Consider the following 25,715-nt stretch of genomic DNA (forward strand, 5'->3'; position numbering starts at 1 on the left):
AGATATTTTATTTGTCAGTACAGGGAGAAGTATGTCTTATTTGAAAAATGTTACCTTGCTGTATAGTGAGATAAGCACCTCTAGTGGATGTTGTTTTGAATTCTCAGCCACAGTCACAGACAGGGAAGGAATAGGATAAGCCTTGATTTGTGCAGTGTCATAACTGGAAAGTCAGAGGCTGTTGGTGTTTTTCTGGCTAGAAAGAATATTTTTTATGTCCTGAGAAAGACTAACAAGATGTATAAAGAATGTTGTGTCAGACATACCCATAGGCAGTCATAAAACTGTCCATCAGAAAGAGAATAAAATTGTTTTGTGATCTTACCAGTTTTGTGGTTTAGACAACTTTTTTTCTTCTGCTTTTTCAGCAGAGGTGTCAACTGATGAAACAACAGGTAAAGTTTTTTCTGGTTTAGGTAGAACTACAATATCTTGAAGGAAATGGATCTGTCTGGAGACTCGGCAGGCATAGAAAAGGACTAGATGCAAATGGAGATTTGTAAGAAGGTGATAGAATAGATTGAGGGTGAATGAGGATCAGTAGAGAATAATATTCTGGGAAGGAGAGCAGGGAGACAGGAGTGCAGTAAAACAGGAGGGTGAATGTTTCCAGAGGTGGAGTTGTGAAAAATATCCTGGTGGTTTAAAAAGCCAATTAGTGGCTTGGTGGTTAAGTGCAAATCCTAAAAGAAGGTAGTGTTTTAGTTATGCAAGCAGATTACAATGCTTGAGAATAGTATGGCCTTGGGAGGGAGGACTCTAGTAAAATATCTATATATGTGTATTTATTTTTTAAGGGTTAGGTAAGAGTATCTTAATGCAGGAGGATGCCTTTACAACATCAAGGTTTTGAGGCTTTTCTATATGCCACAGGACTGACTAGTGAGACACTGACAGAGTTTAAGAACTACACGGTTAAAAAGCGTGTGTTCCTTCCGGGGCCTGATGCTTCAATGCAGAAATCCGAAGGCAGAAGCAGAACAGGGTTAAGATACCGGTTACTGGAGCACTGACTGTGCCTGCCTATAAGTGCTCTAATGTCATGGATGGTGATCTGAGGAGTGAGAAACTGTGGAAGACCATATAGCAGTTGTGTGTGAAAGAAGATATAGGGAGGAATTTCAGGTGGAAATTGCTGCCATGTGTAGAGTAGTATCTGACTTTCTCAAAGTTCAGCTTTTCTTAGTTTGTATTCGGTTTTATAGATAGAAGCTGCTTTGCTCTTCCCCCCATTTATCTGTTTCACCCACTCTAGAGAACCCTTTTTGTAAAGAAGATAAGCCTATTAAACCTGCCTGACCCTTGTTGACACTCCTTGCTGATGGTGGGGTCTGTCTGTCACTGTATGTGTGGAATGAAATTATATTAGAGTGGGTTAGGGAATTCTGATGTTGCCTTTGTTCTGGACCACCAGCATCCTGGAGATTTATCTCTGGGAAACATAGCTGATGCTGCAGAGGCCTTTAGGAATGTGCTTCTGGTGTGTCATACAAAACTCACAGTTGCTGATATAGCAGTTTCTATGGGACCACTCCACTTATATCTTCAGAAGAGCTATCTTTGAAACTTGGAGCCCCAGGGATGCCCCTGTTGTGTAACCTGCCTCCAGTAGTTCAAGTTTTAGGTCTTCTGATGTGCTTCTTGAAAATGACCAGTACTGAAAGAGTTGAGCTGAGCTACGCATTATGCTGCAGCACATCTTTACTTCTCTTTTGTACAGGCAAAGTATGTAAAGTAACTGTAATGCTATATATTATCCTAAAGCTAATACTTCCCTTTTGTCACTCCTTTTGCTTTCCCTAGCAAAAGTAACCGTTGAATGCTCCTGAAGAACAATGTTCAGGTTTCATTGTAAACACTTTCTTGGGTGTAATTGACTTAGTTTGTAAGATACTAAGAAAAGATAAAAGCTTTAGGATATGAGTGTTTAGGTTCAACTGTCACTTTTCTCTCAAAAGAGGAAACTATTAATTTTTGATATCTAAGCTGAAAAATCTGAACGTAGTCACAAACTGTGATGAGTTTGCCTTTGAGTACAAATCTTAGTGAAACCCATGAAGGGTGGTAAGTTTCTTTTTCCAATTTTATTGTTTTCGTCCTCTGCTTCTTTGCTGTTCCCAGCAAACTAGTCTTGCTGCAAATGTTATTGCCATTATCCCAAAGTAGGGTTGACCTTTGAGCCTTCTCACTTTGTCTCTTTATTTGCATTTACTTCTCAGAATGTTATCTTTAAGTTGACAGTTGTGCTTTGATGATGACTGTTTCTTCCATATAATTTAGTAAGCTAGACTCCACTTTTGGAATACTTGGAGGAGATTTACGGTGCTGGGAGAGCTGATCTCTCTATTGGTACAGGATTCTTGTTCAATTTTGTCACTGGAGCAGTAGTGAAACAAACAGAGGAAGAACACAAGACTAGCAGTCAGGCAGTGTTGGTGCACTTCTGCTGTGTGGGAGAGGAGATGTGTGCAGTGGGGGCCAGATTCTTGTCTGCTGGTGTAAGGCCATGCCTCTAGTGGGTGAACACACTGGAGGTGCAGTGTGGGTGCTGTGCTGAAAGAGGTTAACTCCTGTGAGTTCTGCCTCCTCTTAGCACTCTGGAGAACTGACTGCCTCTTGGCACATGCCTTCAGCTGTGGAGACTCCTCAGGGTTGGAGCACTTTTGAGAGCACTGGTTTTGTTTTGTTTTTTCATTTTTTTTTCTTTATTTTTCCTGTCAGTATTGCCTTGGTCATGTTTGGTTCCACTTTAACTGGGTCTTTTCAGTCATGAGGTGAGCCTGTGTACAAGTTGAGTCCTTGGGTAGGCAGTGGTGTGACAGCGTGGGGGAAATGGGACATTGCAGCATGTCATGTGGTACACAGGTAGGGCTGCTTTTAACATCTTTGATTCTTGCTGTTAGTAAAACAAAAAGGGACTGATGTGAGCTGCTAATTAGGGATATTGTGACAAGATTCATTCTCTGACAGCAGTCAAGGTGAGCAAATCTCTAACTATTTTACTGCATACCTCTGGCCACTTGCCACTTGTCTGTGGCAGGTCAGGAGTATTTCATGCTTGCCTGCATCAGCTGCCATGGAGAAATTTGAGAGGATGAAAACGAATGTCTGTTCTACATCCTCTGACAGCAGGGAAGCATCTTATCATTAAGTCTGTTTCCACCCACTGAACTCTTGACTTAATTAGTTGCTTCATATGGAGGAAATTTTTCTCCTGACTTTGGTTAGCTAGTAGCACCAAGGGAGAGTGCCTGCAGAACTGGAGCTTTTGTGGTTTTCTTTTTAAAATGTTGCCACTGAAACCAGCTTTTCAAAGCTGCTTGCCAGTGTGCACCCTGCACAAATGAAATCAAACACATCTCTTTTTCCAGAGTGGTCTGTCACCTTTCTTTTTTCTGTGGCAGTAGAGGCTGGCCTCCTCTTTAAATGCAGCTACTTCTTTATAGGTAGGAATTCAAACACCTAAGCAGCAGTGAGATGACTGAACTTGTAAGGTTTCTTTTTCAGCAGAGGGATTTGGGGCTATTATATATTATTTAATGGAATCATAGAATATGCTGAGTTGGGAGGGACCCATCAAGATCATTGAGTCCAACTCCTGGCCCTGCACAGGACACCCTAAGAGTTATACCATGTGCCTGAGAGCATTCATTGTCCAAACACTTCTTGAACTCTGTCGGGCTTGGTGCTGTGACCACTTCCCTAGGGAGCCTGTTCCAGTGCCCAGCCACCCCTCTTGGTGAAAAACTTCTTCCTGATATCCAACCTAAATCTCCCCTAACTCAGCTTCCTGCCATTTCCTCAAGTCCTGTCACTCCCGAGAGTGAAGAGATTGATACTTGCCCCTATGCTTCCCCTCATGGGGTTGGTGACCTCATGAGGTCTCCCCTGAGTCTTCTCCAGGCTGAACAGATCAAGTGACCTCAGCTGCTCCTCATAAGCTTCCCTTCCAGACCCTTCACCATCCTTACTGCCCTCCTTTGGATGCTCTCTAATAGCTTGGTGTCTTCTTTATATTGTGGTGCCCAAAACTGCACACAGTACTCAAGGTGAGGCCACCAGTGCAGAGCAGAGCAGGACAATCACCTCCTTTCACTGGCTTTGACTGTGGTGTTAGAGTAGCTTCACTCAATCACATGGTGAAGTGGAAATTGCTGTAAATGCAGCAGTGTTTGTGAATGGCAAATGTTTCAGTCTGTAATTTGCTTTTCCAGTTATTTCACCTGGTGTAAAACTTAGCTTGATTTACTTCTCAACCATTGTGGTGATGATCTGCTTTTTCTCTTGTAGTGAGAGGTTCCCTGGGAGATGGTAGGAAATGGCAAGTTGCAGGAAACACTACTGCAGTAAAGTTTGTTTTCCCTGTTGATTCCCTGACTGGTATCGGAGGCAATGAAAACTGAACATGGAATTGAAAACAAAACGAAAGCCCTCTGGTAACCATCTGTCAGTTGTTACATAGCATGCGGTGGCAGGATGAAACTTGTGCTCAGTCTGGTCTCTGATCTCCCCACAGCAGCTAGTTCCAGTTGCTTTTGCCAGGGAAGTTGACTGCTCTCTGTCCTTTTGGAGTAACTTTCTCCATGGGAGGGGTTCCTTCCTGAGGCTGAGCTGCTTCCTGTCATGTTAAGGATAGATGTATTTATCTTGATTAGTTTCTTTGAGCTGTGCTCTCCTGTACTGATATCTGTTGAGCCCAGTTTAGTGACCAGTTGTAATGATTTTTACTGTTGTGCAGTTGTTTTTCAGCAGTAGCAAGAGAACAGCTTTGTCTTTTTTCAAGTCTTCCCTGAGCCTTTGTCCTGGCGTTTGGAGAACACAAGGCTGCAGCCGCCAGCCCCAGCCCCACACGCATGAATTCATCAGGTTGATCTTTGCACCCCTGCTCCTTGGGAGGGTCGGATGGCAGCTGCAGCTCCTGTCAAGCATGATGCCGGGCGGGGAGCTTTGAGAAGGAGAGTTACAAAAGGCCCAGTTTAAATCATCTGTGTAAGGGCACATCAGAGGCTCTGTCACCCAGGCCCCTCCAGGCCCCACCGCTTGTCTTCTGCTGCTATGGTTGTAATGACATTAGCATTTCAAAAAGGGGATTACCACAACCCCCAGGTTCTGAGGGGAGGGTATTTTGGCTTGAAAAGCTGCTTTCTGATTATCTCTGTCTATTTTTCCCCCTGCAGTGGATCCTGAAGGGTTGGTGAAGGTATCCACACCATGATAAAAGGGGATTGTTGTTGTTGAGAGGAAACTGGTTGTTTATTGGCCTTAATGTGGGCTGGCAGATATGAAGTTGTCGCTGATAGCATTCTTTCTTGCTGATTGGAAGTGACTGCCTGAGAATTTCCTGATGGAAAAGTTAAAGGGTCTGTGTTGGGATCACAGCTGTATGCTAGAGAAGTATCCTGAAGTCATGTTTACAGGAAGGAGGTATGGTTGTTATACCAGTTTGTCTAGTGTATTTCAATCAAGGGAAATGGGGAGCACATACATCCTATTCATCATCTGCCTTCCACACCTCTTGTGGTGGCAACCTGTTGCCCAGGCACAGAATTTTAGGGTGGTTCCTTGGGAAAAGTGATTGTATTCTTACAAGGTTTTGTTTAGCAACAAAAATTCTGTAGTGAAACTTAACTCCTGACTCTTGCAACTCTGTTTTATTACCCTTACCTCTGATTACAATTCAGTTGATCATTTTTCATTAAGTTTGCTTTCCCTTTCTGATGCTACTTGTGCTGGAAACTTGTGTTAAGGCTTTAGATATGCTGGGCTCTAGTGGAAAATCCCTATGTTTGCTATTTCCTCTCCACTTCCATTAGATATAGAAATGACAGCTCAGGCCAGGCAGATTGGTTGTCTGGTCCCTGGGGCAAGGGAACAAAGGGATTTGTCTTGTTTGCCTACCAGTGAGAGGCAAGAGTATTTTGTGCTACCTCTCCAACCATGTATATGGGCCATAAAATTATTAGCTGACCCATTGTGTCCATAACAGGAGCCCCTTGACTTGAGTGAGTACAGTTAGAGGGTGTGCAGCAGAAAACGCTGGTGGTTGCCTGGAGCCGTGTACTGCTAGTGCTGTATTGTAGTATTGAAGAGGAAGGGAAAGGTGTGTTTTGAGGAGATGTTCCTATGTGTAGGTTGGAGTGTTCACAGGCCTTAATCTTTGTGTCTGCCCATCAGGATTTCTCTTGCATGCTCACATAGGGCATAGCTCCCCAAGTGGTTCTGCAAAGCAGTGCTGGTGGAGTCATAGATGTCCCTTGCTCTTGGTGCTGCTGGGAGCTGGGTTTTTTCCCATGACTCACAACTCTTGCACGGGGACAAACAGGCAGAGCCTGGCTGGAAGAATTGCTGTAGTTGCAACCTGAGCCATAGATAATCTGTCCCACTGGGCATCAGGGAGGAGCAAAAGTAACTTCCTCTGTAAACACAGTACAGGGTATTTGGCCTGCTGAGAAAGGGAAGCATTTAACTTCACTGTGTTAATACACAACTCCTTCCAGGAATGTTGTGGCTGCTGACAAGGTGTGTATGTGCTTATTCAGTATATTTCTAACTCTGCCAATATCCAGGTCTGTTCTAATCTGCTTATTTCTGTAGAGCACACATCTGTCTATAAAGTACAACAAGGATGGAATGTCTTAAACATTAGATGTTCAGTTGAACCTACATTGAGTGAAGGTGGGATATCTGGGTGCCCTGTGCTGGACAGAAAGCACAGGGTGACAGAGCCTCAAGTGTCTTGTCCTCTCCTTTTTTCTGTCTCTGCAAATGCATCAGCAGACACAGCTATGCAAATCTGCCAGCTGTCTCCTTAGGAAGTTAGTCACCAAGTTGCTGTGCAACCAGCTCTAGTTGCACAGGCTTTTGAATTTGCAGTTAAACTTAGCTACTGTGCATCTGTGTGTGGCTGGTTTTGGGATGTGTGAGTTTCTGCATCTTCTTTTCAAAACACTTGTAGTGATGATAGAAATGAAATATTCAGTATTATGACAAAAGCAGGCTGGAGAAAAAGTAAAACTGTAAATCTGAATGCTGTGAACTAAAAAATCTAAGAACTAAAAATGCAGGAAACAACAAACAGCCTGATTTTTGAGGGGCTGATCAAGTTTTATATTTACTGTGGGAGGAACCCTCTTTCATTCTTTCCAGTTTCAGGGCAATTACTGTTGTAAGGCTTGCAAGAGAAAGATAAGGACAGCAAAAAGCAGAATGAATAAGTCCTGGTTGTAATATTTAGTGGGTTAAGAGCATTTATAATTATTATGGAGTAAGAGGAGGGGGAAAAGCTAGAAGGAGAAAGTAGTTTTATTTCTCTTGGTCCCTGTTTGGATTAATGAATTTAATTACTTGGAAATAGCTAGTAACAAACTTGTGGCTTTTTTTCAAATGTACTTTTAACAAGACTGCAAATTTTAAAAGAAGAGGCAATTCAGTAAAAATAATTGGAGACATAAGACCTTAACTGCTGTATCCCTTATTGCAAGTGCCTTGTGTCAGTAGATGTTGAGAACTGAATTAATATGCCTCTGATGTATTGAGAGGGGAGAAACCAGGGCAATAAGATGCAATTTTAAATGCAGGGAAGCAAGTGAGATACTGACTTTCAAAGAGATCCTTTTAATAAAGTTGTTCTTTCTTTTGTTCCTGTCAGCATAAAATAGATACAAATATGGAAAGGAAATAAGTGCCCAGAATAATGGGATTCTGTATAACAAGTGGCAAGAGTGCATGAGGTGGGAGAAAGGAGATGGGGCAGAATGCCAGAAAAGGATCTTTCTACAATAAAGTTTGTGTCAGAAATTCCTCACTTCTAGATGGTATAGTTTAGATTCCACTAAATTGTTAGTTCTTTTGTCTGCTTGAACGGGTCCTTATAAAGTGATATATCAGCTAGGCAAGTAAATACTGAAGAAAAATAGCATTGTATCTTTAAATTAGGAAGATATCTGGTGGGATGGCTCTGATGTCGGGTGCATTTACCATCAAATGAAATTTTCCAAAGTGCTTGTGTTCCACTGGTAATCAGTTGGGAGAGTATGTCTCAAGTCATACAAACACTGCTGAAAATTTTGCCTAATGTGTTTACAATTTGAAAGAGGGATTTAGTATTCTACTGCTTAAATTTATAGGCAATACATTAGTGAAGGAGAGCTGCAAACTTCCTATGAAAACTAAGTAGCATGAGATAACTGAATAACAGAGCAACTGAGTAACATCTGGAAATCCATGAAGAGACACTGAAGATGGTTTTTTCAAAAGGTTACTTGACTGTAAGCAGATTGAGAGAACATTTGGAAGAAGACTCAAATCCATTCAGTTAAGCAAATTGCAGTGGTGGCAGCCCATTCTGAGTTGTTTCAGGAAGGCAAGGTAATACCATATGCCTTTTCTTCTTCGTGGGTATATACCCCCAGACAAGACTAACTGTCAGTAATAAAAGTCTACCAGGAGTAGAAGAGAGCTTCATATTGCCAGTTTGTCCAACTCTGTGACAAGAAAAAATGTGTTGCCAAACCTGGCTAGGCCCTGAATACTGATGGAAGGAAGCTTAATTCTCTAGCTGCAGTTCCGCTTGGAAAGATGCTTCTATGTTCCCAGTTTTCCCAGTAGCAGCAGACTCTTCTATTGTCTTCAACATTATTATGAACCCCAGTGTGAGTGCTCCCCAGGGCATGATTTATTAGAAAATAGTATACTGAATAAAGCAGTTTTATGCAGCAATGGTGAGACACTTTCTTGTGGTTTTCTAAGCAATCCTTTTTGTCAAGTCATCAAGAGTAGTGTTTGAAAGCAACATGCCATGTTTGGTTAGTCTCATCAGGTGATCAACCATGGAACAAGCATGGCCCCTGGCTGGGTCCGATACAGATGCCATAGGACAGAAGTAGCTGTTTGTTCTTGACCAAGGAGCACCTCTTGTAAATCCATCCTTCCTGTTCCTGTGGGCCACTGCAGCCCTGGAGATCTCCTTGACTGCAGAATAGCTCTGACTGTGCAGGTATTTTGCACTTCTAGACAGGAACTCACTACAGTCTAGTAGACGTGATTCTTCAAAAGGATTTCCATATTATGTTCCCATTCCCATGAACCTTGGTTTTGACCATTTTTACTGAGGAGAGCAAGTCACTTAATATGTCCAAATTTTGTACATGCAGCCACATGACCTTGTATCAGAATGGAGCATTATGGGAAAACTACTTTTCTGGGAGCTTTTTGTGAAGTCTAGACTGGAAATCTGTTGCCAGTAAATGTGCTAGACTGGGACTAGATGTTTCCAAGCAGTGGTCTTCAGAACAGATAATAATGGTCCATGCTGTTCTGCCTGCCACATGATGACAGCTTCTTACTTTGAAACTGCTTTAATTGTGTTAAAATAAAGCTTTGAATGTCTTTTTGCTTTTCAGTGCAAGCAGTTTCTGTAATTGGCAGAGGTATGTGCCTCTGAACAAGAAGGTATTTATTCACAAACTGCTTCTGTTACAGAGGAGTGCTCTTGTTGGAGTGTGTTCTACACACTGCAGTAACTTTCATTACTGATAAGGGGTTTAAAAAGAGCAGGAGGAGAGAACTCCAAAAAGCTCAACTGTTAAGAGGGAAACACTGGTACAGTTGGTAGCTGACTCTTCCCTGTGGAGTTACTGCAGAAAGGAATCTAGGCCCGGCATTATGGTTGTTGCAGGGTAGTGTGGGATCAGTGTCCTTCCAGAGCAGCAGCAAAGGTATTGTGATTTGGTTTCTGTTTACCCTGTGAGCTAAAGAGTAAATGTCAGCTGTCTGGTTGTCTCTTCTATCCTGAGAATAAGAGTGACAGTGCCAGCTTTGATGTGCAATAACTAGGTTGCTGTGATTTGCATTCATGGCTTTAAGTTCTGATGCTTCTGGGGGTAGGGCTATGAAAGTAGAGCATGGCATTTAATATAAGCAGACACTTCCACCCTCCTTATTAATAAAGACATACCAACGGGAAAGAAAAAGGGGGAGGAAAAGTCCAGTGTCATAATCTGAGTGACTTATCCCAATGCTTGAGAGGCTCTTGCCCTCTTTGTCCTCAGGCAAAATCTGAAGAAAAAGAGAATGGAGAAGAACAGTGGGTCTATCTTTTGAGGAAAACTCTAGTTTTCCAGACACTGAAATCTGTTTCTATTTCTAGGGAAATCACTTTTACTTCTGGTGAGAGTTGACACAGTATAATGGTGTTTAACCACAAAATGTCCATTGCACAATTGCAGCATCAGGTTAAGAACTAAGAACCAATTTTGAGGTTTGTTGCTCATAGGGTGACTATGAGAGAAGAAAATCTATATCTTGACAGTGCCAGGTCTTGATCATGTGTTTTAGAAATAGTAACTTTGAAACGCCTGGGTCCTTGGTGAAAAGATCTAATCCAGAGGTTTTGGAAAAGGGCTTTTCCTACTTTGGTACTAGCATATCTCTTGTGAGATTTTAGAAGCCTCTCGTGTGCATGCACAGGAGGAATGTGGTGTTAGCTGGAGGCCATGTTGTCAAACTCCAGTTGAGTGCTCTGACCAGTAAGCAGTGATTTGGGAGGAGAGACCCTTGTATGTTTAGATTGTGTTGTTAAGTATTTCATTAATACCCTAATGAAAGATACAGATTATTATGAGAAAGTCTAGTTGAGAAGCAGGAACTTTTAGCACTTCTCCCTTCTTTCCCAAACTTGAGTTACTTTCCACAGAAGCTGAGCTGCCTCCTAGGAGCATTGTCCTCTGCTCTCCATGTCAACTGCCAGAATATAGCTGTTCTTGTGAGTAGCATCCTCATGCTAAGTGTGGCTAAAGTAACCTTTTCTAAAAAGTGAATAGAAAAGACAGGGGATGGACGAGGGGCAGAATAAAGGATGGTTCTGCAGGCTGTCTGACGTGATCAGCTCTGTGAAATGGAACGCAACAGCCTTTGGACAGCCTGACTATAGTTATGTTGGCAAGAGGAAGAAAGTTCTGACAGTGTCTGTGTGATATATCTGGTAAGAAAGAGTAACTCCTGTGTGCTGAGCAAATTGTATGGGGGTGGAGGAGATGGGAAGAAAGGAAAATTACCAGAAGTTTCTAAGAAGGGGTTGTGGCATTTTTTACTGCCTTTTGTCCTAGTAACTCCCTGCTGCCTGCTGAATGCGGTTCTGCAGTGCCTGTTGCGTTACTACTAATACAGTGGGTTTTCTGTTATTTCCTTCCCCTGAAAGAGTTCAAATATCATTTTCCCCAATCATATGGAGGAGAGGGGGAAACAAATGAATAAAAACCAGGAAACCTCTGGGTAAAGGAGCTCTCAGATTTCTGTTTACATTGTTCGCCTATAATGCTTATTCTCTCTGATTAAATGCATGTGCTGTTCTCTGTAATTTTCTGTATCAGTATTAAAAAGAAATTCGTTACAAAACAGTAACTGATAAGTTTAGTAATTGGACTCCTGGTTTTTCTCTGGAACTGTATTTTACAGTCTGGATGTTAATTTATCAGCATCATAATAACTTCCCTCCAAGCTGTTTTTTCCCATTAGTTCTCAGGCATAAGATTTTGTTCTCAAGGAGTCTGCATACACAGTTGGGAGAGTTCCCAAGTGTGTCTCTGGGGGGGCAGCATTTTTGCTATTTTTAGCATGATTTCTTTGAGTCTTCCATTTCCTTTTTGTGAGAAACTTTACAAACTGGAAAGAGATTGAACCATACAGTAAATGGATCTCAAAGTTACATGGGAAGCTTTCACTCCTCTAGCAAGAAAGCTATAACCACTGTCTGAGCATTTTTGCCAAACTTTCTGGTAGACTGAGCTACCCTGAGTAGCTGAAGAGACATCAGCCTGGCATAGAATTACTACATCTCAGAAACAATTGGCGTAGGGACACTCTGTGTACTGTTTATTTTCACTGTGTCTGGGGTCTTCATTTTCATCAACTGATAAACTTCATCTGGCCATAGTAACACTTGGTGGTTTATTGCCTCTCTACTGAATTATAATCCAGAAAGTGTGATGGGAGAAATTTTAACATGTGCTGCAGGGAGAAAGAAAAACTGCATTAACTGATGAATGTTTAAATGAGGAGGAGAGATTTCTTAGTTCAGAGAACTCATGGAATGTAGAAAGGCCCTGAATTTTGTAGGGCACATGGATGTAGGGCTAGATGATGACCTGGGAATGGCAGTAGGGTTGTTGAATTAATTAGCATGGGAAGTGTTCAGATGTAGGTGACTGAGAGTGGTCTGAAGTCAGTGGCCTCACATCTGGCGTACCCTTCAGCTGCCTTTCTGGAAGGGTGCAGAGCTCCTGAAGGGCCTGTGCCATATCTTCCAGCTTTGTGTAGGTGTCTGGTGCCTCAGAACTAACTGAGCCTGAATTGAACCCTCTGTCTGGGGAGTCTCATGCAGGAGAGGCTTTCTTCAGCTCCCTGAAAATGTGACTTGGGAACATGCATGAGGTCAGCTGTTAGGATGTGGGCTGCCCCATGTGTTGAGGGATCTTGTGTTTTTCTTGAAAGTGTCCAACAATCTGCTTGTGAGCTGCCTCCTCACAGATATGGGGCTTGCTGAGTCAGTGGGCAGGGCCTGTATCTGCCTCAGGACTGATTGGCAGAAGCCAAGTGAGGACCAGGAAGGTGTGTGTAAGGCACATTCAGCAACTGGGTCTGTAGAACGAGGAAGCATAACCTCTGCCTTCTCCCATTTTAAGCTTTTGTCATATAAGTACTCTTAGGGGGGACAAAACCAGATCCAGGGTTTTGGGGTTTTTTTGATTGTTTTGTTGTTGTGTTTTTTTTTTTTTCCGTAGGTTGAGGGAATATTAGATGGGAGCACTGATACTGGGGAAGAGTTGGGATTTGGATGCTTGCTTCCTACCATTCTGCCATTGTGTGTTCATGTGATGACATGGGAGGCAGATGTGAGTCCAGCTGTAATGTGAGTCTGAGGGCTCACCAGGGTGGTGGTCTCAGCATTCCTCTGAGCTCTGGCCCCAGCTCTGAGGAAGCTGGGAACACTCAGGAATTTTCCCCTTTTGTGCTTCCTGTGGCATTCAGGCATGCTGCGACAGCTTCCTCTACTGCATTCTTCCCCAGGGAACATCTGAAATACTCTTTTTTGTTTTTCTGTATAAGGAACTTGAAACTGCTTTGTTCTTGCATGATTTGGGGAAGATTGTGTTGTTGTTTTTAACTGACAGGCTATAGCTTCTCCTACTGTCTTGGTCACTCTTGCTTACTGTTTCCCTTCCAAAGCCTGAGTCAGGTGGTGGTTGTGAAATCTGCCTGCTAGATCAGTGTCCATACATATGTATTCTGTGTTGACCAGGGTAGTGGAAGGGATTTTGTTCTCTGAATCATGAACCTATAAATAAGTAAATCCTTTAAATAGTTACTTGGGGTTTTTTTGAATAATCTGGCCTTCCCACCTCATCCTCTTTCTCAGAAGTCAAAGGATTGAGCTATTATAATGACATTTTATAATGTAAAATCAGCATTTCATTTTCATAAGCCTCTCTGAAGATAAGATGGTTCTGCAGGTTCTTGAAACCAAATTTAAAATGTTGTCCTGCTGGATTGACAATTTAGACAAAAAGGTGCAAGTAGTGATGTAGTGGATATATCCACTACATTTTTACTTAAATGTTGCTGAAATGTACAAAATGTACAAAAGATGTCCTTGTAGATAAATGTTTAAAAAGTCTCCAAAAACCTATAAACTGAAACACCCACCCCAAACAAAACCAAAACAACCCCCAAGCCCCAGCTAACCACACTATCTCTGATGGAGCTAGGGAGTTGAAATTATTGTCTGATGCAAGAGAATGCTGGAGCTGAGCAGGAATTGTCTCATACACATTTGATGGAGGATGGCTGTGAGGAGGAACAGTAGGACTTTAGAAAGGAGGAGGAAAAACTGTAAGAAGCTCAGGAGGAACTTGAAAGTAAATGCTGGCCGGAAGGTGCAGAGGAGAACAAGCAAAACAGTTTCATGTTGATATTTTGGATTTTGTGGTATTCAAGGAAACACGGTTTTGTAACAGCATCTCCCAATCAACTGAAATGTCTGGAAGAACCTGGGCTGCAACAGTCTCTTCAATAAGGCCCTGTCCTAGACCCCAAGGTCTGTCTGGCTGAAAATGATAATAGGATCAATCAGGTTTGGTCTGTCAGAGACAGGAATGATCCAGGTAAAGTGCAGTCACTGAGGTGTGATTCTTGGTACTTTCTGTAACCAAAACTCAATCTAGCATTTTTACACTGTTGTTATCCTGTTAAATTACATTGCCCTGAGAAATACTCTTGCTGGTTTAGCAAGAACTACTCTGACATGACTGGTGATGCTGTGTAGATAATATGTAGCTGAAGGAAGCCACTTGAGAATGCTGAGGAAATAAGCGCCTCAGAACAATAAATGAAACTTAATGAAATGTCACAAATAATATAAAAAAAACCAAACAGTTGGCATACAAGAAGCAGAAGTGGAGAAGAAAACAGACAGTAGCACTGCAAGATGGTAATGCAGCATATGGATCTTCAGCCATGTGATAGTCGTATTTATGACAGTATAGGTTGAAGTAAACTCCTGGCCAGAGAGACCTGTGTGGAAGAACTACTGAACTGTGAAATCCTGCCTTCTGGTTTGGCTTTCTTGGTATAGAAAAGGAAGACATGAATAGTAAAGCAGTCAAATTAATCTGTAAGTCTTTGTTATTAAAAATAATTACATGGCTGACAAGAACTCCTAAATCATCACATTGAGGGCTCCAAACTAACTGAAACTATATATTCACAAGGGCAGACAAGAAACCCCTCTGAAGGGGCAAGTTGAGGCAGGGAGGCAAAACCTCAGCTTAGTTATTGGTGGTGTGTTTCTCTAGGCCTGGGTCCCTTCTGCCTAGGCTTTAGTTCCAGTCATTAAACTGCAGCATTTCCCACCTGAAAATGTCAGCCTCTGGTGTAAGGATACATAATCTCAAAGTCAGTGATGTGTTTTGGCTGGCTCTGTGGCAGTAGGTAGAAGCTGGAGTTGTGTGCCTCCAAGGCTCTTGAGCCTCTGTCAGGCCAGCTGTGCTTCAAAAACACCAGGAAAGGAGAAAAATTGACTGAAAGCAGCTCTGAGGAGAGGAGAGACTTTGGGTATTTGGTTGATGAGAAGCTCAACATGACCTGACAGTGCACAGTTGAGCCCAGAAAGCCAACCTTAAGCTCCATCAAAAGCAGCGTGGCCAGCAGGTTGGGGGAGGTGATTCTGCCCTTCTGCTCCACTCTTCTGAAACTCCACTTGGAGCACTACATGCAGTTCTATGGCCCCCAACATGAGAAGGACATGGACCTACCTGTTAGAGCAGGTCCAGAGCAGACCATGAATATGCTTGGAGGACTGGAGCACCTCTCCTATGAAGACAGGCTGAGAGAGCTCGAGTTGTTCAGCCTGGAGAAAAGGCTGCGAGGAGACCTCATTGCAGCCTTCCAGTACTTAAAGGGGGGGCTACAGGAGGGCTAGAGAGGGACTTTTTACAAGGGCATGCAGTGATAGCAGAAGGGGGAATGGCTTTAAACTGAAAGAGAGTAGATTTAGACTAGATATGAGGAAGGAATCCTTTACTGTGAGGCACTGGAACAGGTTGCCCAGAGAAGTTGTGGATGCCCCATCCCTAGGGGTGTTCAAGGCCAGGTTGGATGGAGTTCTGAGCTGGTCTGGTGGAAGGTGTCCCTGCCCATGGCAGGACAGTTGGAACTAGATGATCTCTAAAGTCCCTTCTAACCCAAACCATTCTATGACTCTATGAAAAGTGACCCTATAATAAAGCATTATGAGGATATTTTTTTTTTTCCTTAGAATCACAGAATAGTTAGGGTTGGAAGGGATCTCTGGAGATCACATTGTCCAAGTCCCCTGCCAAGGAAGGGTTGCCTAGTGCAGGTTACACAGGAACATGCCCAGGTGGGTTTTGAATGTCTCCAGAAAGAGAGACTCCTTGACCTCCCTGGGCAGCCTGTTCCAGTGCTCTGCCACCCTCAATGTAAAGAAGTTCTTCCTCATGCTGAGGTGAAACTTCTTATGTTTCAGTTTAGGGCCATTACTCTTTGCCCTGTCGCTGGGCACCACTGAAGAGAGTCTGGCACCATCCTCTTGGCACCCTCTTGGCCTTTGAGATATTTGTATGTATCGATGAGATCTCCTCTCAGTCTTGAAGAGTAGACAAAACAGGCCCAGCTCCTGCAGTCTCCTCTTAAGAGAGATGCTCCAGTCCACTGGTCATCTTTGTGGCTTTAGCTTGGCATTTTAATACTTCCAGAACAAAGAACTTGTCTAGGTTACCAGGGAGTATAAATAAGATGCAAAGAATATGTATGGTCTTGTATTTCTTGTTGCTTAAAAGCAGAGAAGTGCAGAGAAACAAGGCAGAAGTTTAACAGTCCTCGAGGAGATCTGTTACATTGTGGGGGTTTGGGTTGTATGTTTTATAACTTCTTTTTATGTCAAATGGAAGGAGTGGTATTTCATCTTTTCTTATGTTTTTGTCAGGCATTGAGGGCTACAGATGGGTTCTATATTGGCAGTTGCTATCCCTGAGTTTTTGTGGTTTTTTGGTGATTTTTTTTTTATTATTACATGTTTTAATAAGCTGGATTTCTTTTTACTACGTGCTTTTTCAAGCTGGATATTTTGACATGCTTGTAGTTTGATTCCAGTGGCTATAGTGAAAGTGTCAAAGGACAAGCAGTATTTCAAAGGGCAAGAACTTCTTTAACACATCTTCTCTGAACACTTTTCTTGCCAGCCATGGAAGGAGCTTGTTTTTTGAACAGTTACCCAATCCTGGCTTTTTTTTTTTTCAGTTCACTATGTTTACCCTATGGGTGTTTGGGATGAGGAGCTAGAAAGACAGAAAGGAAGAATTCATGTTTGCTGCTAGGTATGCTTTTGACAATGTGCTGTGTCATGTCCGTTGATTTGCTTAGAGCTGTTGGTAGGAACTGGGAAAATGGAGATACAAAAACAAACTCTTTGAAGTACATCTATATAGCAGTACAGCCTTCTAAATGAAGGTGGCTGAAAATCTGATTTCTTCTATTCACTGCATTTATGCATAATACTAAGTTGCCATTTACTTTCTGTGTGCCATTTGATCCCCAGAAGACTCTGAGTGGGTAGAATGTGTGGGACTTTGCCTGTTCTGCCAGAGCTGATGGTGTCTTCTGTGACTGATAAAGTAGCAGCAGCATCCCACCAGACCTTGATGCCTCTTGCTAGTCATGCTCTAGTCACAAAGCAAGCTTACTGATAGCTTCACTGGGTTTCCTCCCTTCTTGCCAAAAGACACTCTCTAGTTACTTGTATTGCTAGTAAATAGAGAAGACCACTTACTGAGTAGGTGTTAAGTTTCAGTGCAGGTTATGAGGGTCTGACACGACTTTTCCTACTACTTTTCCTACTACTGCTAGCTCCTAAATTGCCCAATACTCTTAAAAGTGTTAGACAATTTAGAAAGGTGTATCATAGCTAGCTCGTCTCAGTAGAAGAAACTTCTTACTTTTCTTTGAAAAGTAGTTCTTCAGCTTCACTCTGTCTTAGAGCTCTTGAGTTACTAGAGTCTGGATTGAGTCTGTATCAGCTAATTGGTTCAAGCAAGTGTAGCTCAGATTGAACTTGCATAAGTGTGAGTCTGTAAGACTTTGAGGTCTCTGGAAAAGCCGAGTTTGTCATGTGGAGTACTTCTGTCACTATATAGAATAGGATGACTTGAAGAGTGATCAAGTGGTTTGTTTTGGGTTTTTTTCTTTTTTTTTTCCTGCCAGACTCTGCAGAGAAGTTGTTTGTGGTGCTGAGCTCCTCTAAAGCCAGTAAAAAAGATGACTTAGTACTTTCAGCTAACCTACCACATCTAGAGTGAAAATATGAAATGTGCTTAAGAGAGAGGCTTTCCAACGAGACAGGGCTAATAAGTCTTTGCAGTTCTGCCCAGCCAGTGGTAAATTAACTGAGTGCTTGTTCTGACAAGTCCATGACACAGATGAGTTATTCTTAAAGGATAAAAAAATCTGCCCAGATATTAGATTCTGTTGGGTTCAATGGTCCTGAGCAGTGCCAAAAGCCAGAGGATATATAGCATGGCAGGATAAAAAAGTTTTCTCCTGTTTGTTGGCATATCAGATTGAGGTTTTGGGATCACTGTCCTCACCAACCTTTCCCTAGCAAAGCTGTCAGTAGACTTACCTCAGAGGGAAGCTTAAAGTAACCCAGGGCTCTGAGCTTCCCAGTTCAGTTTCCACACAGATGAAAGTGGAACAGCATTTAGCACACAGTGATCTCCTGTGTGCATGCCATTACTAGATCAGCCTTGGCCAAACTTCCAAATTAGTACTTTTTGGATAGGCTGAGTCAGAGGCAACAGCTGCTGCTACTGAAAGGATGAAAAATGAATCAGCTGCGAAAGGCTCATTAGTGAATGAAGGGGGCCTACGAGGTCAGAGCTTTAAAGTGACTTGCCTAGTGTCTCTAAACTCAAAAATTCTTACTTCAGAGATTCCCATGTCCCTTTGGAATTTAGGACTGCCTCTTGAGCAGATTCATGACCGTGCAATGATCCGTGTCAAGTCTCAGAATAAACCATAGCAGAACTGGGGTTAGAAGGTGGGCATGGGCTGGCCTCTTGGGTAAGGGGAAGCCTTTTGTTGTGTTGTTTGGTGGTGTCTGCCTGAGTTCCACCTCACAGTGGAAGGGAAGCAATGCAGAACACTACTGCTGTTAGTGTTACCAGCCAGGTGATATGTGCCATCCAGAGCTTGACTGGCCATGCTGGAGTCCACAACAGGGACATATTGTGGGAAACTGCCATAGCAAGAACTTCTAAGGCCTTATTGAAGAAAGAAACCTAATTGCTGTACTAGGCTGAAGTTTCAGGAGTGGAAGTGTTTTATAATCATATGGAAATCCACAAGAAAGTTAAGCCTCCTGAGGCACTGCTAAATTGAAGGCCTCCTGTCACTTTACTGGTAGAGACAAGTTTTGCTCTTCTGTATCCTGAAGGTATGTCCTCACCTAACATCAGTAGAGGGGCTATATTTATTTCATTCAGGCCTTAACAGACCAGTCAGTGCAGATCAGTCATCTCTGTGGTATCAAAACCTGGTGTCCAAAATCAGCATGAACATCATATTATGCTGAACAACATAGTTATGCTTTTTCCTATACTGTCTCATTGTTTTTGCTGAAGAGTCATGTTTTTCATGATACCAGAGCCTCACAGTGTGTGTCAGACTTTTATCCTAAAAAAACACCCTTGGTGTATTACTGTATGCAAATTAAAAACCCACCTAGGAACAAAGAAACAACAGAGTATATGTGCAGGTTGCTCCTGGGACCAGTTTTTAATTTTGTAGGATTTTGGGAACAAGTGATCAGGACAAGACGACAAATCAAGCTGTGTGATATAACTAAGTTCCTGCACAGCTATCTGTTCCTTTTTTGTAAGACCATCAAATTATTTTGACAGTTCTTAATCTTTTTAAATATTCTCCTCCTTGTTGCAATATAAAGTAAGATTTAGAATTGAAAGAGCTGTCAGTGAGAGGAAGAGAGGCCCCAGTGATTGTTAGCTGCCTTTGCCCCATGTGGCAAACACTTTTGCACCCTTTATATTTCCTGATGATCAGAATTTCAAACAAAAACCCATATGCAGCTATCTTAGAGAGACCCTCCTAATCCAACTTTTGAAGGGGGAGGAATCCACAAGGCTACTTACAACAGTGGGCTTTGGGTTTCAAAAGCAGAATCTGGAACCCTGCTCATTACACAAAGTGTTATTACAGCACTTGCTTATTTCCTTCTTGGAACATGTGGAAGTAATTACGGAGGAGTTGGAAGAAGGCACAGGGAGGCTGGAAGCAGCCTTGGAAAACAAAAGCAAATGAAATGTGGGCCACTTGGAAAGCTGTGCTATGCCCATAGGTGAGAGCAGGTTTCTGTATCACATTGGCTTTTCTGGGGCCACTGTATTGCTGACTCAGGTGCAGCCCAGATACAAATTATTTATGCTGTCCTGGCAATATGGGATGCTGTAAAGTACTGGTCATTTGGTCTTCATCTTTACTGGACCTGAGCAAGCTTTGTGAGCTTCCACATACATCAACAACAATTTAAATTTATTTGTGTGTGTGTGTGTGTGCAGCTATAAGATTACTTTATCAGAAGATCTTAAAAATATTTCTGCAGTTGTTCTGATTTGTTTCTTCCTCCTTGTTAGTGTTTCCCAAAATAATTTATCAATCCTGGCTTTGTTTAAAAGCACCAGGTTTTTGTCTTATAATTTGGTGTTATACTGATGTTCAGGATGCCTAGTGTGGATGAGAGCCCCACTGCAGCCAGCCCTGTAACAAACATAACACCGAGCCAAGTCTGAAAAACTTGGCAGTGTTAGTCTCGGAGCCTTTCAGGCTGAATCATTTGGGAATGTATCTGAGGGGACCACGTTACAGGTGGGCCTGTTGCAGGGAAAATAATACAGTTGTCATAGTGAGTAGCATTCTTCTGGGGAGGCAGATCTGCTGCTGGAGTGCAGTTGTGTTTGGGTTGCTGCTTTCTGTCGCAGAAAGCTTCCTTTCGCACTTGCAGTTTTTGTTAGCCCTGGAATTTGTGTCTTGGTTTTTCAACTGCCTAGCATACAGCAAAGTCTGTCCTGTTTTGGAAGGGGAAAGAAAGGTATAAAACTTTATTTTTCTGCTAAAATTTCAGTGGGAGTGGGAGTTGCTTAACTGAAGCAAGGCTTTCTAAGGGGCATAGAGAAGTACATTTTGTATCTAGACAATCTGTATCACTGTAGAAGCACCAGTGGCAGCTTCATATAGCCTAAACATTTTGACTCTTGTAAAATGTAAATATAATTTGCATTTTAGAGCAAGCTTTGATGCTAATGGTTTTTATTTTAGGAGAGAGATAAACTACTGGGGAAAAAAAATCATATTTCTAATAGACAGACAAGACCCATAATTAATGTTGCACTAGGAGGCTTCCTCCATGGTTGGCTAATCACAGCTGAGTGTTAATAAGCATAGAGTTTTTTAAATACTTTTGTAACACGTTAATTAAGATAATTCAGCTCCATGTGTCTCTTGAGTTACCAGATGGCGACTGCATTGGTGGAAGGCTGCAATTAGAGTCTTTTCTTCCTTACTTTTTCTTCCCTTGTCCTAAGGGAAAAAAAAAGAGGGGGGGAAGAAAGGCAGCTTTGGTGTGTATAGGATGACTGTGAGGGGTGCCTGTTACTGTACACATTGCAAATGCTTGTGTCTAATTATATAAATGCAGAGCTATATGATTGTATATACAAATCTCTTTGCTTTTGTTCTTCTCATTTACTCACATTATGACATAAAGAAAAATAAGCCTCCTTTTCAGAGTATGCCCTTGCTGGGGAAACTGCAATTTCCCTGTGAAGACTCCAGTCCTGCTCAGTTTGCTCTTCTGTCGTTGACTTCAGAGTAAGCAGCATCTGGAACCAGTAAAGACAGAGAGCTTATTTTTCAGTGGACTTTGGCTTCTGCTTAATACACAGAGCCCAAAGAGGGTTATGTTTTGCAGTGTGTTTTTAGGGAGGCTTAAAATATTTTAGGGGCAGAGTCGGTGAGAAGTGTTTGTGCTCACAATGGAGGCCTTTTAGTGACTTCTGCCTTCTGTAAGTTAAATATAAAGAGGTCCTTTAGCCTCAGCTGTTGTGACTGGGCCCCGCCAGCAGCTGCTGGATCCCTCTGGGAAATGATCCATCTGCTCATGTGCTAGAGAAAGCCAGAGTGCTGAAAAGGTTCAAAATCTGTTCTCCTGTTTCCAGTCCCCATCTCCACCCCAGAAATTACAGACCAGTGGAAAACCCGGGCATCTGGTAATCTGTCTTTTATGGAGTAAATGCTGTCTCCAGCTAGAAACACACCAAATTCTCAACTGTTGCCAGCTGGCAGAGGACAGCTTCAGTCTGGGTCCCTTTTTAGATCTTGTATCTGCAGCTACTGTATTTTTATAGTTAAAATACAAAGGTTAGCAGACTTGTGGGCAATAAACAAAAAACCCCCACCAACACCCTGAGCTACCTGAAAGGAGGAGCAGAGCATGCTACACCTCAACTAGGAGTGACCCACTTGTCCTCTAGGGATAAGCCTTTCTAAGGACTGTAGGAGGCATTTGTGTTGGAATTTCGTTCCATGGGCTAAAAAATGTCCCCAAGATGCTGGAAGAGGGTAAAATCTCAAATATTATTCCCACAACAGGTCATTGTTGTGCTTTACAGAGCCAGGCTGCCAAGTGAAATTCTGGTCTGAAGCACGTGGCCCTTTGTGTTCAGCACAAACCTGCTGTTACAAGCAGTGACTGTCCCTGAAATACTTGGTGAGCCATTTCCTAGCCTAATAGGAAATTCCTGTTCTCTGCATGGGGAGGACAATGCAGGAGCAGAGGGTGCATAGTAAGAAGCTGCTATGCTGAAAGCTTTTGAGTGTATCCACGCAAACATGGTTAGGTGGAAATCTGAAGATATTTAGCACTCAGAAATGGAGCTGGCACTCATGCTGGGGAATGTGGGTGGAGGTGACTGCTTTTCTATCTACCAGTAAAGCACATCCCCCTGTCATTGCTTTCTCAACAGGAAGGAAGGTGTGGGTGGGGCGCAGCAGTGCTGTTGATCAAAACTTACCAAGGTGCCTTTTCTCTGCAGACCAAATGTCTCGGAAGTGGTTTTTGCTTTGGTAAAAGATGGTCTTTAGTTGAGGAAATTAGTCTAAAAGGGGTATGAAATGGTAACAGACTTGCTTCTTACTAAAACCAAATTGCTGCTGAGGGAGGGGCTGCCAAAAGCAGCTTCTGCTGTTTATAGGCTGGTTTGTATGCACAAGGGAAGAGGAAAATCAAGGATGTTGCCTGTCTGGATTTCACACTGAGAGCAAAGCTGGCTAGTCATCTTCCCTCATCATCCCCCACTGCAGAAAACTTGTGGAGCCAAACACAAGTCCTGCCTCAGGCAGAAGAAAATGTTGTGTGACTGAAGGCCCTGGTTTAAGGAGAAAAATTCCTGACTGGAAGAGAAACTTGTGGAATTTTTTTGTTCTGCAGTCACAGTGTCACTGCAGCCATGGTGTTTTTCCCCTGCTTGCCCAGAGAGTGACACAGCAGGAGGTTTGGGTTACAGGGACATGACAGATAGCTGCATGTTGTTTGAATAAAATAGGTGTGTATATATATATATATATTTAATCTTTTTTCTCCTCAAGGCAGCAAACCACCTTTAGCCGAGACTCTTCAGAGTGTTGGGGATGAAGTGAAGTTGACATGAGAAAACCAGTTAACTTGGACAGTTAATTTCCTATCTGCTAGTTAGGAAGGGTTTATAAAATAAGTGCTTGCTATTGAAAACTTATGTGTGCCAGTTGTATGTGTACCTTTAGTTTTGGTGCTACTTTGCAGGTTGTTTTCTCTCAGTAGGTAGTGGAGTTCGAGTTCATCATATGCTAGGTAGGGATCTGTCCTACCCTAGCAAATGTGGAAAGGTTTGAGACAACTCCTTCTCTATGAGGAAAAGCTAAGTTTAAAAAAAAAAAACAAACCAAAACAAAAAACAAACAAAACAGACCAAAACAACCCCCAAAAAGCCCCCAGACAAACAAATAAGGTAGCTACTTGCATGAAAACTTGAAGAGTGTGTTCCTTTAGGTGTGAGCTGAAGCACTGTAGTTTGTCTGCAGCACTGGAGGCTTGTTATTGCTCAAGAAGCTGCTCAGTCAGCTTCTCACTGTGGCTGACTACCCTGCTGCTGTGGGTAAGGACAGTAGTGACACTGTTATCTAGTTGGGTCACATTCATGCTCCTCTGAGTACCAGAGACAGAGGTTGGGAGTATATCCAAGAACTGGGCAAAGGAAGGGGTTAATTCTTTCCTTGTTGGCTTACTAAATAACCAGGAGATTAGTGGAGAGGTCAGGTGAAGAGGTCTTGTCCTGCTGGCAAGAACTGAAACTCTGCAAGGAGAGAAAACACTGTTTCTTCTCCTATTAGCACATAGGGCCAGAGATCTTGCTAGCAAATTCATTTAATTCCTTCCTAAGTGAAACTAATGTTCAGTATCAGCCCTGAGTGGGATCCATGGGCAGCACTCTACTAGAATTGCCAGACCCTATAGAAGCTGAAGTGGACATTCTTGCTTTCTTTGATTTGCACTTCGAGCCTGCTGACTGCATCAGGCTGTCAGGTTTTTATTGTGAAAAAGCATTGTATGGCTTCAGATGCAGCTAGTGTTTCAGACCACCCATTTAGCTGTGACAGGACCCAGACTGAAGGTGGGAGTAGAGAGGAAGGATTACTCGCAAGGGTGTCCTAGAGAGTTTGGGGCTCTTTGGAAGGTCCTTGCCAGAAGTAATGTAGTAGTAGCTTTTGCAGTTCCCTCTGCTGTACTGAAGTGATGCACACACAAATTTTCCAAGTTGAAAATTAAAGTATCCATAGCAGGGACAGGTAACTGGAAGATGGGGATATTTTCTGTTTATTTTGGATGCTTTTTCTGGATGTGCTATTTCTAAGGCTAGTGGCAAGTCCTGTCGGAGAGAGTAATGGTGGCATTGTTTTGGAGAACTGACTTGGACAGAGAAGTGCTCCTTGCCACTGTGGAATGTGCTGAAGCACACAACTTGGAAGAGAGTGAATAGGCAAAGGCAATGACTGTGACCAGGAGGAAACTTTTGTATGTGAAAGGAGATATGAGAAGAGACAAAAAGATATACTTTGAGGCAAGCCAACTTTTTCTAAGCTCCTCTATAGAAATCCTACTGTAGGGCAGTCAAGGTAGTGCAAAAAAGTTATGATGAGGCTTCAGAGGAAACTGCATGAAAGAAATGGTATGGCATCTAGCACTGGAACAATTTAACTGGGTGCTTATGTGTTCTGCTTCACAAAGGTGTTCACTCACCAGGTAGGTCATGCTGGCATGAGACAATCATGTCAAGTTGAACCAGACTAGGCGGGGACATGTTCAGCTTGATCAGGAGGGTGGGTTTTGTTTATAGGGTGTTTTTCCTCCGTGAGTCTTGATAGTATCTGTTAAATGGATTAAATCTCGTGGATGAAGAAAGAGAAGTACTGAGCTTAGGATCTTCCATTTCCAGTCTTGTCCCACAGAAGTTGTGGTATGTCTAAAGGCTGGAGAGTTTAATAACATCCAAATAGGGGGACATGTGTTCAGGGCATCCAGCAGAGCAGTTGTAAACCCAAATGGTTTCCAAAGTGCTTCAGTGCTGACAGGTTCCTCTGACACTGCTCTGAGGATGGTTAAACCTGCTAGAGCACTTGTGTAGTCAGTGAGGAATTTACCTGAGACTCAGTCCAACTTCCTCTTGGAATTGCTGGGATTTGAGCCTGACTCATATAAAGAGTAACTATAATTTGTCAGAATTGTTCCTGTCCTAGCTTTAGTGACCTTTGTGCCCTGCTGTGGAGAAGAAAAAAAGTCACTGGATGTTCAGTGCAAAACATCCCTTCGTTGAGTAATGCTGTACCCACATGTCTGCCCACGTAAGGTGAGCAATGCCATGGTTTGTTCTCCCTCAGTTACAAACCTATAGTTAGGCACTCTAGTGATTATGATTAGAAGTTGTCCTGTTGTGGGTTTTGTTGTTTGTTTGTTTGTGGGGTTTTGTTGTTTTTCTCTTTTAAGAATGCATTTTGTTAAGGAGGATTTTGCTGCCCAGCAAAACAGGTGAGTGACT

General features: G+C 42.6%; 1 protein-coding gene and 1 long non-coding RNA gene across 8 annotated transcripts in view; one reads left to right on the forward strand and one right to left on the reverse strand.

The window, feature by feature from the left end:
- Positions 1-25,715, forward strand: part of SUSD6 (sushi domain containing 6) — a 114,389-nt gene that overhangs the window by 71,089 nt on the left and 17,585 nt on the right. The window lies entirely within an intron of this gene.
- On the reverse strand, positions 19,341-23,801 carry LOC113946781. The gene is made up of 3 exons (XR_003527544.1): positions 23,639-23,801; positions 21,339-21,467; positions 19,341-21,165 (listed from the first exon to the last, which is right to left on the reverse strand). It is a non-coding gene; the product is annotated as an uncharacterized LOC113946781 (long non-coding RNA).

The sequence above is a fragment of the Corapipo altera genome, unplaced genomic scaffold (assembly GCF_003945725.1).
Source record: "Corapipo altera isolate COAL_440 unplaced genomic scaffold, ASM394572v1 23b, whole genome shotgun sequence".
NCBI lineage: Eukaryota > Metazoa > Chordata > Aves > Passeriformes > Pipridae > Corapipo > Corapipo altera.